A 15,275-nucleotide genomic window follows, 5' to 3' on the forward strand; every position below is an offset into this window, starting at 1 on the left:
TCTCAAGACCTCAGCTGGACGTCCCTCTCTATCCTTCCCTTCTAAGGGAAGCCATTCCTACCTCTCAGTCTGACCACAACTCCCACTGTAAACCTCCCATCACCCAGTACTTTCCCTCTGCAGGGAATACGGGAATGTGGAGGGATGTTTGTATGGTTATTGGACTGATACTTCTCTCTCCCACGAGACTGGGGACCAGGTCTGTTTTGTTCATCACCATGCTGCTCAGTGCTTGAGCGCTATAAACACGTTTGATAAAAGTATCTGTAACTTATTCTATACAGCATTAAGAGAAAAGAACTTTTGTTTTTGGCACTAGGTTCACTAACACACCACAAGGAGAACACTTATAGTGATATATATATATATATGTATTTTTTAAAATTTCCAAGTAGACTCACAAAGTAAAGGATGAAGAATATATAAAATACCAAAGGTGAATTATAGTCCTTTCTTTCAAATACTGTAAATGCCAACTTAGTTATTTTGAAAGTCATTCGTGGAAATGAAGACCGTGAAAAGGTCACATTGGTTGGCATCAACTTCCTTATATCTAATTTCTCTGTATTTTACAGTTTTCTTTAGCAAAAACTCATATTGCAGTATGACCATTTCAGCATGTAAATCAATTCTGCCTTCTCAAAGAACTCCATTTTTACTTTACTTCCTCAAACTAAGTCCTTGGCACCTTCCCCACTTCAAGCTAATACAAACATGGAATTGTACTACCCAAACTACTTTACATGCTTGAGGTATAGTTACATTGAAAGCTACATCTGGATAGACATTTAAATAGACCTTTTTTAATACACAAAGTTATATATCTAGTTAGAAATTTAGGGGAGATCTCATGTGTTTAAGCCTAAAACTTTCTGCTCTTGCTTGTGGCTTTTATCGTGTGTCATGAGGGTATGTGCTGTGAGAAGACAGTTGTACCTTGACCAGCTCCCCCTCCCTCCCATGTCATTCCTACCCTCCACCCTAAACTTCCAAGACCCTGCTCTGATCCAAGCCTTCATTTTACAGTCAAGAAAACTGAAGGCCAAAAGAGACGCAGACTCAGATTTACTAAATATTAATGAAGTGGAGTCTCTGCTAGGTAGACTCATGTTAAGGGAAGCAGTTAGTATTTCAGTTTTGTAGATAAGGAAATTAAAACCCAGGGAGATTAGGTGAAATTCCTGTGGTCCTGCAACAAATAGCAGAGTCAGGATTCAAACCTGAAAGCGTCCAGACCTCATTCCGGTCTCTTCAGGGCAGAGCCAGTTCTGACTCCAAGTAGGTCACTTATTTTCCCCCTTGGAGACAGACTCAAGATGTGCAGGCAACCAAAGGGCTCAGTGATGGAAGGAAGTACAACCCTCTCCCACCCCAATTTATTTTCAAAGGGCTCGCATAAACTAAGTAGGCGCCTGCAGACAGAAACGAGTGAAGAGATTTACTGGGAATAAATGTGCATGTGTTGCTGTCCTCTTTGTTGGAGAGGATGATTCTGCTGATTTCTGGTTTATGGGCGTGGGTATATGTGTGCCTCACCCACTCACACCTGCCAGTAGCAACCTTGCAAGGTGCCAGGGTGGCGAATTCTTAAGGTTGGTTGGTTTGGTTTTTTTTTTCTGTTAACTATTATAGGACAATTGCATGTCAAGGTTGCAATTTCAGTCATTTTCACTTCCTCTCAGGTTTTTTAAACTTTTTGGTGCGGCTGCTACATAAAAATAACACTCCCATTAAATTCTTGGAGCTAGGCAGGGTATTGAAGAAAAAAAAATCCTTTCTCTCTCTCCACACCAGTGGACTGTGACTTCTCCACCTTCCTTTATTTTCAGGCTTACCTGCCCGGAGCTTTAACTCAGCCCTGGGCTTCAGCCCCACGAAATACTGGCCTTTCACCTTTGAGGGAAAGGATCTTGTGAGTAGGAGAGAATGAACTCAGGTCGTGGTGGGGGCACAGGCCTCTATCAGTGGCCTTCTGAGTCTGGACCGTGGCCTGGGCTGGAGTATGTCTGTGAAGCCTTTATCATGTCCATTATAGAAACTCACTCCTAATGAGAATCCTAAGACTTGTCCCATCAAGTTTAAAAGAGAATATGGGTATATGACACTATGTAAACCAAATCTTGTCTGTCCAGGCAATTAACTTGGCTTTATGATTCTAATTTCTAAGCGACGAGAGCATTAAACACATTTTGCTACACGCTGGATAGCTAGCAAGCCAGGATTCATACTCAGGTCATCTCTGCTTTAATATGGGAGCTCTTTCATCTGTCCCACACTGCCCATCGGAGGCTGGCAAACACCACCACAGGGAAAGGAATTGCTTTAAAGTAGTTTAGTCCTGGAGTGCTGCTCTGGGGATGAGGAAGCTGGGTTCCAACCCCAGGCTTGTCTCAGACTTGTGGGGTGCCCTTGAACAAGTCCCTTCCTCTCCTCAGGCCTTGCTTTTCTTATCTATAAAACAAGGGGTTTGGACCCATAAAGACCCTTTCAGGTCATGATTTTATAATTTGTTAGCATTTTGAAAGACTCAGCTTCGATGCTTAAGAAGCTTAAGAAAACTTTATTTGAAAAACATCTAAATCTTTTAATATTCTAAGAATCAAAGTAAAGGGTTGTAAATAACTCATCATTTGAAATACAAGTGTGGCTTCTTGCCATTATATTTAGTCAATGAAATAAAATCAGGTGGGGGAGGAAATCAGTCTTAAGAAGCATTTCAACTTTGCATTAAGTAATAATAATTCCTTCAGCGTCACCAATATAAACTTTCAACATCTTTCTGAGTTTGGCACAGCATATATGAGGAAAACAAAAACTGATCAGTTTGATAATTTTCTCCAAAAACGAATCACAAAAACTGCAGAGTGCTTTAACAGAGAGAGAGATGATTTGGCTTGGAGGCTGTAGACATGGGTTCAAATCTTGACTCCAAGCCCAACTATACTCTTGGCTGAATAACATCTCTAAATCTCAGTGTCCTTCACTTTGAAGGGGGCATAATGATCCCAACTACTTAGATGTCACAGAGTAGCTGGGAAGGTCTAATGAACTAAAGAATTATATAAAGGATATGTTCACAACAAATGATTGTTGGCTACAAAAATTCTCTCACTAATATATAGGAGATTTACATGGGCACACAGAATTTTAAGTTTAATGTTTGAACTGACTCTGGGCAAAATTTGGAAAAACTGCCACATTCAAAGGGTTGGGACAGCTGCCTTAAACAAAACCACTACCACCAAGTATCCTTCTTTTTCAGCGGTGAAGAACGGAAAGATAGCATCCCAACCAAAGCTCAGGAAACACAATTTGGAACTTGGCAGTTCAGAATCATCGTCATCTCCTCTTTTTCTTCCTTCAGAATCTAATCTGGCATCAAGTCCTGTATGATGTGCTTTGAAATCTGACTGAAATTTTCTTCTCTATTCCCAATCATCCCTACTTTGAACCAAACTTTCTTCATGCATATCTGGATCACAGAAAAGCCTTACAACTGAGGTCAATGCTGGCAGTCTCTCTCCTCTCCAGTTTATTCTTGGTGCTGCCTGATTAACCTTCCTAAAAATCAGACTTCATCAGGATCCTCAGCTTCACACTAATTCCCTCTACTCCAAAAAAACACATCCCTCCTTGAATCAGGGAATTCTTTCACTTTCCTCACACATGTGACATTGATTCCAGCCTCAGGGTCTATGCTCCGGCTGTCCTCCTGGCCTGGAATTCTCTTCTTCCCTCCTTCAACCATCTTAAGACGAATCATTTTCCCCAAGGTCCTTTTAGTGTATTGCTTCTCAGATTTTACTGTTATGCATTACCTGTAGATCTTGTTAATATGCAGATTCTGATTCAACAGTCTAAAGTGGAGTCAAGACTCTGCATTTCTTTTCTTTTCTTTTTTTTTTTAAGGAGGTACTAGGTATTGAACCCAGGACCTTACACATAGGAAGCAGGTGCTCAACCACTGAGCTACATCCTTTCCCCCAAGACTCTATACTTCTAGTAAGTACCAAGGTGATGCTGATGCTGCTTGTCTGTGGAGGTCCTGACCCGCGGGACACTAACGAGGGTACGAGCACCTGCCAGGGAGGAATGGTGGGACAAGAGACATGAAAAATGACAGCAAGACAGGTTTCTGATCAAGCTGCAAAATTTTATTGAGGGGACAAAGTATATATACTCTTGGGAAGGGGAGGGGCGGTGGGTGGAGAGGTGGTGGTTAGGGATTGGCTGTTGCTGTTGCTGGGGTAGAAGGCAGACTTAAGTTTCGCGCCTTGCGCCTGCGCATTGCTGTATTAGCCTGGGCAGTGGCGGGAAACGGAGAACAAAGGAGTGGGGAGGAAGAAGAACAAGGAAGTGGGCTCTGCTCTGGCGGCCATGTTACTGGCATTGCTGAACTCAATGTATACTTGTCTTAATCGCCCCCAACACTTGTCCATGGACCCACTTTGAGTAGCAAAGGGGGGAAAAAAGCAGAGGGGTAGGGGAGAAGGTAGAAAGCTTTTGGAGATATGGCTTTGAATGCCACCTTTACCAGGTTTTAACTATATGACCCTAGTGAATAACTTCTCTGCATTTACTTGTTAGGTAGGAATATTAACTATTTTATAAAAATGATGTGAAAATTGGGAAGCGGCTGTGGCTTAATCAGTTGGGCTCCCGCCTACCATATGGGAGGCCCTGGGTTTGCGTCCCGGGGCCTCCTTGTGAAGGCAGGCTTGCCCGCCCGCCTGCCATGGAGAGCCGACTTAGCAAGGTGATGAAACAAAAAAAGGAAGACAAGTAAAATAACACAGAAGTGCACAGCGAATGGACACAGAGAGCAGACAACAAGCAAGCCACAAGGGGGCAGGGAATAAATAAAAATAAATACAGACACACAGAAGAATGCACAGCAAATGGACACAGAGAGCAGACAACAAGCAAGCTGAAAGGGAGGGGGGAGGAATAAAAAAAATGATATGAAAATCTTTTAAGATATTAATAAAATAGATACTCATTCTCTGCCAATCTGTCTTCCCCTTGGTTTCTCTAAGTTCACCATCTTTATTCTCTACTACATTTCTTTTATAATCTAGTCAATTTATTTCTCTTTACCCTGAATCTTACTTAGTCCCACCATTTAAATAGTGTGTATATGCACATGCACACATACATTGATTAGACCACAGGCTCTTTGAGGGTACAATCATGTCCAATTTCATTTCTTTTAGTGCATAAATCAAAAAAACACATTCTTAACATTAAACTTTTTTTTTCATTCAAAACTCTGAGCTGTATGCTACTTAATAAAAGATTATCCTTTCCCTGCAGCAAAATGCATAGTAGTTATGAACAGGGGATTTGGAGCCAGGGACACCTGCATTCCCATCCTGATTGCATCTCTCATTAGCTACATCTCCTGCCTAACCCAGACTAATTGTTTGGGTCTCGGCTTCTTCACCTGTAAAACAGGAATAGTGCCTTAACTTCTAGAGTGGTTGTGAGAAAGAAGTTAGGTCAGTTATGTGCAGAGCCCAGCCACTGTGGCAGCCTGTGAAAACAGGTACAATTCTCCACCCTTGCCTGTATTCACGCCACTGTGTGGCTTTGAAGCTCCTCCCATAAAAGGTTGAGTCTCTGTCTCCACAACTTGAATCTGGGCTTGCTTTGGCCAATAGACTGGAAGAGAAGCAACATGTGTCAATTTGGGCCTAGGCCTTAAGGAAGCTTGCTTCTACTCTCCCTCTTGCAAGCATGCTGAGCCAAGTGATCGAACCTAGGCTAGCCTGCTGGATGACGAGAGACTTGAGGCTCCGCTGCTCAGGTTGTATTGATTCCGTGGATGGTCAGCCAATCCCCAGAGGCAGAGGCAACTTGCTGGGCACAGATGCATTAGGGAGTCTGGACAAGACCTTAAGACCTGGCCTGCTGAGCCCAGCCAAAACTGCTAAATAAACTGTAGTTTTAAGCCATTGTGTTTGGGGGTAGCTTGTCACAAAGCAATGACAACTGCTTCTATCTATCTATCTATCTATCTATCTATCTATCTATCTATCTATCTATCTATCTATCTATCTACCTACCTACCTACCTACCTACCTACCTACTGTAATTTCTCAATAAACAGCAGCTATTAAAATACTTTGGGCAAAAGGTATTTAATATAAAATGAATTCGGGGAAGCGGACTTGGCCCAATGGATAGGGTGTCCACCTACGACATGGGAGGTCTGCAGTTCAAATCCCGGGCCTCCTTGACCCGTGTGGAGCTGGCCCATGTGCAGTGCTGATGCGCACAAGGAGTGCCCTGCCACACAGGGGCGTCCCCGCATAGGGGAGCCCCATGCGCAAGGAGTGCACCCTGTAAGGAGAGCCGCCCAGTGCGAAAGAAAGTGCAGCCTGTCCAGAAATGGTGCTGACACAGAGAGCTGACACAACAAGATGAAGCAACAAAAAGAAACACAGATTCCCGTGCCGCTGATAAGGATAGAAGCGGTCATAGAAGAACATGCAGCGAATGGACACAGAGGGCAGACTACTTGGGGGTGGGATGGGGAAGGAGAGAGAAATAAATAAAATAAATAAATCTTAAAAAAATAAAATAAAATGAATTCAAACATTTCAGTCAGTGGTGGGAAGATGATTGAACTGGGAGTTCTGGCAGTTTTTCTAGGGTCTGGGACAAATCATTTAACCTCTTTGAGTCTCTGTTTCCTTATCTTTAAATTGAGGTGGTGAGACTAAGTGGCTTGCAAAGTTCATTTCCAGCTCTAAAAAGGATAAAGGGTGCACTTTTCTAAAGTGCAGTAGTATTTCCAGAACTACTGCTTGCAGTTCTGACTTCAATCTAACCTTTACCTTGGAGACTTGGGTTTTAATCACAGGCAACCTTCCCTGTGTTGTCTTTGCAGTCCAGCACTTGGCTGTGACCACATTTCACACTTACCATGGTAACCATGCACTGGATCTATGGGGTGGATCTCCTTGCTGAGCGTGCTTCCTCTCACCTGCTGTGAACCAGGAACTTGGACTGCCAAACGCATTACAAATCAGATGTAAAATAATGCCATGTATGTGATAAATGTGACCACCTAATGAGAGTGATATTGTTTTACAGCCATAAAATAAGAATCATATCTTTGAATTTATCGCATACATATGATTCAAGATGTGTATTCAAAGATCAGATGGGGGGAAAGATTTATCAACCAAATTAAAAGAAATTTCAAACCTCTCATGTGTAGAGATTGACTCTTAACCTAGTTACCAAGTCAACAGCCCAGCCAATACATCCAAATACACCGTATATTATATAGCCCTGTATGTGACAGTGAGTTGATAACTAATAACACTAGTCTACACTCAAAGATTGTACTGCTGGAAATATAATAACATAGCCCTTTCTGGGACAGAGAGTAGGCAGACCCTGGTGGCCAACTTGAAAAAAAAAAAGGCTGTTTTACTATCTACTTACACTTACCGTTAAACAACTAAATGTCAGGATATTTTTACTCCCAGCAGTTGGTCACCTAAATCAGAAAATGTGTATATGATGGCAACAGTTTCTCTTAACCTTGTCTTCTATAAATATATATTTAAGCATACAGAAAGAAGTACAAGGTTGCTGAAACTACAAGGGGAATGGACGTGGCTCAAGCGGTTGAGTGCCTGCTTTCCACATGGGAGGTTCCAGGTTCCGTTCCTGGTACCTCCTAAAACAAACAACAAACAAAACTACTGGATAAAACAACAAGAACAACAACAACAATAAAAAACAACTCAGGGGGGTCAATGTGACTCAGTGGTTGAGTGCAAGCTTCCCTCATATGAGGTCCCAGGTTCAATCCCCAGTACCAAAAAAAAAAAAAAAAAAAGTACTAGGTGGTGAAACTGCAAGATATAATTCGTTCATTCTGTATCAAAAAATTTCTGTGATGGAAACAAATTTGTGAGTCCCTAGAATAAATAATTATTTAGCGTATTGCAATGAAATGTGGTTTATGTTTACCTAGCTGCAAAAAAACATGTTTTGAAATGACATTTAAATTACCTTCAGAGAATTGAGTCACCTAATATTTTCTTAAAGTTAAAATCCTAAATATCTTTGTTCTCCTAAATAACTTCTGAAGTGATTCTCTTCTCCCTCCTCTCATGTGGATTTTTGCAGCAGCTGCTTCAGCTGCTTTTGCAAAGTCTTATTGGTACCCTCCCCATTTCTTTCCTCTATTGCAGCCAGAGTGCACTAACTATAATACGAATCTACTCATGTCACTTTTGTGCTTAAAATTCTTCACTGGCTTCTCCCAAGATTGTAAGATCTCTAAAGGCAAGGGCTGGGCCCTCAGCACTTTGCTGAGGGGCTGGTGCCTCTGGGTCTACACACATGCTGTCTCCAGGCCCAGGTTGGAGATTCATTTTATTTTGGAGAGCCAGTTGCACATGAATAGAACAGACATGATATTCCTTTTATCTTATATTAACGACATTTATCGCAGCTCAGGAGCATTTTCTCTGACCCACACGGCAACACTGAGTCCGTATTTTGAATCTTTAAAATGATCTGCTTCAGGACAAATATTCATCTAATTGGTGTGTTTCCACCAATTCCAAACAATTGCATGTTTTAGAATAGGATCATTTTGATGACCTATGGTCCTTTGGAAGAGTCCAACCTCTTTGGGACCACAACATTCTCAGGTGAAAAGGGTGTAAGTGGATGAAACTTTTCATTTATAATTTATACTTTTAAGTAGTATTCAGATGGTAACCAAAATGAGAAAGGCTAAAACTGGGTGACCCATCTGACTTGAAGGGTGGGTATAGACTCCAGCTCTGTCCTTCCCCAGAATGAGCCTTCCAACTCTACCCAACTCCTCTTGTCTAGGTTATCTAGAAAGTCTAGCTGCAACCAGATAATCAGTCTGTTGACTGCCTCCCTCCTCCATCCCCCAAAAAAGACAGGGAGGAGCACAGTACTATTTAACCAAGAGGCAAAAAAAGCCCAAGATTCAGGGTTTTTGGAAAAAATGTGGAATTAAGGGAACTTGAAACACTGTCCAGGGAGAGGAAATCCACTACTGGGAGGTTGGTATTCAGTTATTTGGAAACCAGAGTCTATTCCAAGACACACAGTCAATCGGCTCCTGAGGCACCAGAGGCAGGGTAGTTCCAGGAGCAAAGAGGGCAGAACCTGTTCTGCCCGGTGGCTGGGCCTGGATTCTGGCCAGAACTGAGCCAGGTTGTATTTCTAGGATCAGAGAGGTACTAGGTGAGAAGTCAAGAGGACTGTTCCATTTTCAGGATAAGGAGACATGCTTAGTTGATATACAAGCTTTGTTTTGTTTTAAATTCCAGATTTGCAAAAGCTTTTAGAATATGGTCAGGGTTGGTCGTACTGAATATCTTCAGAACCACTGGGAGAGCCCCTGGAGCCAGGTGCCATGACATGGGCACTTACACTGGCTGAATGAAATAAAGGGTAGGGGTGAGAGGGTGGATACAGAGTGGGCAGCGAAGAGAAATAAGCTGCCTCCCCCTTCCTTTGTCAGTGTCTTCTGCTCCATTTCTCCTCAGGGACCAAGGCAGCTTGCTATAACCGACTCTTCAAACATTAGAGAAATACAAATAACCCAGGAACTCAACTTTACTTTTAGATCTTCAAATAATTCTTTTGATTATCTGCTTCACGATAGTGGTTTCATAGAAGCTACCAGTGAGGCCCTGGTATTTAGATGTAGAAAGTTTTCACATGTTTCTTTCTTTTCTTTCTTCTTAAAAAGAACATTAACGGAAGGAGTAAGTGGGGGGAAGAAGTGGCAAATATAGCATCTACTGGCCTGAAAAGAAGTAACTATTTTGCATTTTTTTCCTCATTCAACTCAAACATTGCCCCAACCTTTCCTCAGCCATTAGTCCTCATAATGACTTGGTTACAATCACCCAGGACAGTCACAAACCACCATGCGTCATCAGTAATTCTCTCCTATACCTGGTGACAGGGAGAAAATAAGCACCCTATTTTTTAATGTTTTGAACCGCCTCATGGAACACTGACTTCCTTTCAAATTCTGAGAGCAATCACATACATGGCCAATGGAAAATAAAGTGTACTAAGTCACTAACGGAAGTTTTGCTTTGTGTATAAGGTTAACTGCAGCACTGGAGGAAAAAATTATTGATTTCTGCCCTTTATCACTGGAAAAATTCTTCAGTGGGGTTTGTGAAAATTTCACCTCATCGGGGCTGCCAAGGTCAATGAAGACCTAATGTAATCGACCCGCGAGGTGCTTGCCTAACTGTTCAATATTTCGTAAACAGTTTGTGACCATTTAACCTTTTGCAACTGGCACCCTCTTTCAACACATGCTGCTTCCTAGCACCTTCTCCTCCGCCCTCCTCGCTCTTCCCCTGTCCCAAAAGCCGGGGCACCATCACGCTGCGGGGGGAGGTGGCAAATCCGGGAGTCAAGGACGTTTTCAAAGAAACGGCGACTGTCACATTCCAGGTCCTTTTTATTCCCAGACACTCAGATGCTTTATGTGTGTGTTAGGAGGGAGGCGGGGAAGAAGGAGACTTAGAAATAAGTGAAAATCTCTTGCAGTGTTTTCGATTCAAGTTCTCAGGTCCTGCCGCCAAGTTCATCAATTAGGGATTTAAAAACAAAAAGCGTTTCATACGACCAACTCGATGCCAAGTTTTACGAACTGTCCTGGTCTTTCGCTGTGGCGCTGGGTCTTTAGCCTGTGGGAATTCCCGTCACCTCCTCGGCCTCTGCCTCTCACCTGCCACCGCTGAATTACGTGACTTCCCACGAGGTAATCAAACGGAGGCTTAGCTCACCACCACCACCACCACCACCCCTCTTTTTTTCAGACAAAAATAAAATAAGTAAGACCCGCAAGAGAAGTCGGGGACATAATGCCAAGCTCCGAAGGAGCCAACTCCGTTTCTCCCCACGGCGGAGCCCGAAGCGCGGGGCGGGAGACGGTCCCTACCTGCGGCCGGGCGGCGGCGGCGGCGGCGGCGGCGGGGTCGCGGCGCCCATGGCTCCGCCAGCCTCGGGCGGCCGAGCCGGGAAGCGCGGGCGACTCGGCGCCGCCGGGAGCCCGCCGCGCTGCGAGCGGCCGCCCCGGCCGCGTCATTGGGCCCGCGCATCACGTGGCGCTGCGCGCGGGCGAGCCTCCCCGGCGCGCGTGACCCTCCACCTGCGCGCCCCGCGGCTCCCCCGGCCGCGCCCAGGCTGCGCGGCGGCGCGGGGAGAGCGCGCTCCGCCGGGCGAGGAGCCGGGCGTGCCCCCTCCGCGGAGCCGGGGTTGCAACCCGGGGTGCCCTGAAGCAGAACAGCCTGGAGTCGGGCCCCGGAGGGCGGGCGCCCACGTTGCGCGCCAAGCCGTCTGCTTGCCCTGGGACACTTTTTGGTGTCCGTTTTTCTGCCTTGGTGTAGGGACAGGGGAGCTTCCTAAGGAGTTTTTGCGACTTAAGTAAATAAATGCCCCACCCCTGGCAGATCGATTTGTATTGTAGCTTCATCCCCGTGTATTTGGGGTTTTCTGTGTTCTCCTCAATTCTGGCATTAGCAGCTGGGATCTAGTGTGTGCACTCTCCCCTGGCTTTAAGAGATACAGGGCCCGAGGACGCTGCCTTAAAATTCATTCCCGGGGAAGTTCCCCAACGCGCATCTCCATCCCAATGGCCACAGAGCGAGTCCACCGAAATCACTGTTCCCCGGCCGCTACCGCTTCCCTCTTTTTTTCCTGGGTCTTCGGACCTTATTGGCAGCATTCCGTCCAATTTACGGAGCACCACGCCCGTAGTTGTTGCAGTCAAAGTATCTAAGGTGGGTGGAGAATTGATTGCTTTGCTTTAAAATACCACGTTTTAAAGGATTCACCTGCGCTCAAAATTAAATGCTGAGCTCAGTGGGAAAATATGTAACGTAACTGCGCCACCTAGCTTACCCTCTTCTCTCAGTTCCCGTCAACTCATTCTGGGAGGGTCCGGATGAAAGAGAATGTTGTAGAAAAGAATGGACAAAATATTTAAAGATGGACATACTGCCTTTAGGTTTTCAGTGTGTGTACTTTAGTGATTTCAGTAGCCTTCACAGGACATTTTTCACGCTGGATAGGGGAAGACAATTATTTAAATGTCCCAGTTTTGTAGACAATGCACACTTCCAAACTAAAGATTTATAAGGGAAGTTATGTATTTACATCCTTTAAGGGTAAAATTCTTTGTAACAATAAATGACCCACATTCCACTTCTAGATGATGCTTTACTAATGACTGCAGAACCCTGGCATGTTTAGCAGTTGGATTTCTCTTCCACAAAAGACTTTTCAGTACTGTTTGAGTTTGAAATAAGGAAGACCCCCAAACAAGTTTCTTAGTTATGAGTTACAGCAAAAATGTGGTTATATACATTGAAATTTCTGAGAAAATACTGGGTATTTAACCTCATGTAGGAATTATAAAATTATGTGATTCCAATGTTTTAGGTCACCTTCATCTAAAAAGAGGCAGGAAATCTTGTAATTATGATTTTCAGTGTATAAATTCGAGAATTAACTACTGTCGTAGTTTTGATATCTGCCTGTATTTAAACATCTTTCTTTGAACTGAGTGGTTTCTCTTGAAGAGTATTCAGTGGAGTCAGCAATTATTGGTGAAAGATTTTGAAACTTACCTGTTTGAAAAAGTTAACAAGAAACTTTGTCTTGGTTTCTAAAGTGTGGTCCCCGGACTAGCAAAATCAGCACCACTTGGGGGAAAATTGATAAAAATGCAGATTGTTAGACCCCACCACAGACACACAAATTCAGAAATGTTTGTGGAGGGGAATGTATGAAGAAATCTGCATTTCAACAACTTCTGTATGCTCAGTTTGAGAACCACTACCCTGAGAATACGAACAGCTCACTAAGTTGCTCTCATCCAAAGGTTGCGGTTCTCTAAAGCTAGAGATGCTGTAACCCCAAATTACCAAAGTTATATATAATAGAGGTCCAAGAGGCCCTTGTGAAAAGTATGAAGAAAACTTCTGTTTCTAGATGCATATGGAATAAAAGCACTATGATTCACTTAGCTTTTTAGGTGTGTTCATTGGCACATAAATTGTTCCTAATTGGTAGGTCATGGGAAATAGGGAAGGAAATAGGTTTGAGTGGATTTGTTAATGCAGTTCTAAAGAACCCCCCCCCCCCCAAAAAAAGAAATATCAAACAAAAAGTTTAAGGTATCTGCTTACATTATGAAGACAACTCTTCTGCCCCCTGCCATATATCTAAGACATTTTTATCAGTATGTCTGAAGTCTCCGTGGTTGGTAAGAAAGATAACTGGTTGTATTCCTTATCTTCAACTCAAATTTTTCCAAAGGGTGGAAGACATGTATCTATTTTCCTTCATGGATGTCTTACCTTTCAACTTTACAGGTCCAACTTTATTATTTCCTGCACTTTCATCTTCTTTTCATTTTACACTTATAATTCCATTATCCACACAGTTTTCAAACCTGGAATTTTTTTTTTTACTTTTCCTCTCCTTCATCACTCACCACCATCATTTAAGCCCTGAAATAGTCCTTGAATTGCTCCTCTTCTTTGCAGCCTCACTGCCACTAAGATAAAGTGCTTATAATTTCTATCTTAGATCATTGCAATAGTCTCTTCACGAGTTCCCCAGCTTCTGGTCTCTTCCATTTCTAATTCTTCTGATATAATATGGCCTGAGTCATTCTTACATACTTTTTTTTTTTAACAGCTTCCAATTGCCTGCTGAATAAAGTCTAAAATCCAAAAATAGTGTGTAAGTCATCCAAAAAATGCCCTGACTGTCCCTGGTTTTGCTCATGAAACTTCCTTTACGTGAAATGTCTTTCTGACATTCTGACAGCAAAATACTACTTACTCTTCAATCCTCAGATAATCTGTCACCTCCTCTTGTACATCCTTTTTGATTCCCAGTTAGATTTAATTGCTCCTCCTGGGTGTATCCTCAGTACCTTGCTTTCACTTCTATTAACAACTTGTATCACATTCTGTCTTACATCTGATTTGGTTGAGTGTCCTTGAGATTGTAGGATTCTGGAGGGCAAGAGTCATGCATAACTTATTTTAGCACCATCCTAGGGCATACCATAATGCTTCAGACACAGTAAGCAAGAAGTTCTTGTTCTTAGGAAAGATATTTAGTTAAATAATGATCTCCATATATATGAGATGATTCTATACAAATATTGATAAACTCTTAAGCTTTTCTTGGAGAACAAAAAGAGAAGAGGTTTAACCTTTAACCTAAAAGATTTAAGTTAGAATCCAAGAAGGAATTTCCTGGCATGGGTAATGGAATAGTTTAAAATGGTGGTAAATTTTAAACAGAATTTAGTCTTGTCACATGAAAATGAGAAAACAATAAGCCAGAGACCTACTTTCTTCAATATTTTCTTAATACCATGATTTTAAGTTTCTCTGAGAATGATCATTTCATGACAACTAGATACAAATTTTCACCTTTTACCTAGTCATCATCATTTAAGCTCTATAATGCTGCCTTTTAAAAAATATTCTTTTTGTTGTTGGTGGTGGTGTCTAAAATCCAAGAGGAAAGAAGTGGAAAAAGGTCATGTGGGAAGGTTCTCCCCTTGATCTTGCTTTCTCACCTGGAGGGAATTTATGAGTGGGATTATTTCTTGATTATCTTCCTCCTTACCTCTGCCACGAGCCCCAGAGGGAGGTACTTTCCTCACACATAAACTCATAGAACTTCTTACATATATGCTTTTCTATTAAGACTGTGAAATCCTAGAATGCATTAACTATTTTATTTATCTTTGTATTCCTGGTAAAATGCATGATTGTGATGATTGATTAATTTCACACATCAACTTGCTGAGATTATGGCATCCACTTGTCTGGTCAAACACTGGCCTACTTGTTACTGTGAAGCTATTTCATAGATGAGATCTGCATCTACAATTAGTTAATTGCATCTACAAGGAACAAAAAGAGATTGGCCCCAGCAATGTGTGTAATCTCTTCATATAATCAGCTGGAGTTCTTAAAGGCCAGAAGTGTTTCAGAAGTCAGAAGGTCTGCTTCAATTTCAACATTGGCTCTTGCCAGAATTTCCAGCTATCCAGCTTCCCCTGGGGAATCTGGACTAAAGACTTCAATATCACCTTTATCAGAGTTTCTGCCTATGGCTTGCCCTATGGAGTTCAGATTTACCAGCCCCCATGGTCACATCAGTCAATTCTATATAATAAATATAATAATACAAAGTATTATTTAGTACTA

The 15,275-nt window shown here is 42.6% G+C and overlaps 1 protein-coding gene across 5 annotated transcripts in view; it reads right to left on the bottom strand.

Annotated features, from left to right (window-relative positions):
• Positions 1-11,129, bottom strand: part of PGCKA1 (PDCD10 and GCKIII kinases associated 1) — a 116,009-nt gene extending 104,880 nt beyond the window's left edge. For 4 of the 5 annotated variants that reach the window (XR_011649505.1, XM_058299788.2, XM_058299817.2 and 1 more), the window contains exon 1: positions 10,976-11,098. The gene's annotated coding sequence lies outside the window, so the exon portion shown is untranslated. Of the gene's footprint in view, positions 1-10,975 lie in introns of all 5 variants that reach the window. The other variant, XM_058299797.2, reaches the window with a different exon arrangement.
• Positions 11,130-15,275: the final 4,146 nt, after the last annotated feature.

Source organism: Dasypus novemcinctus, chromosome 1, assembly GCF_030445035.2.
Source record: "Dasypus novemcinctus isolate mDasNov1 chromosome 1, mDasNov1.1.hap2, whole genome shotgun sequence".
In the NCBI taxonomy this organism is placed as follows: Eukaryota; Metazoa; Chordata; class Mammalia; order Cingulata; family Dasypodidae; genus Dasypus; species Dasypus novemcinctus.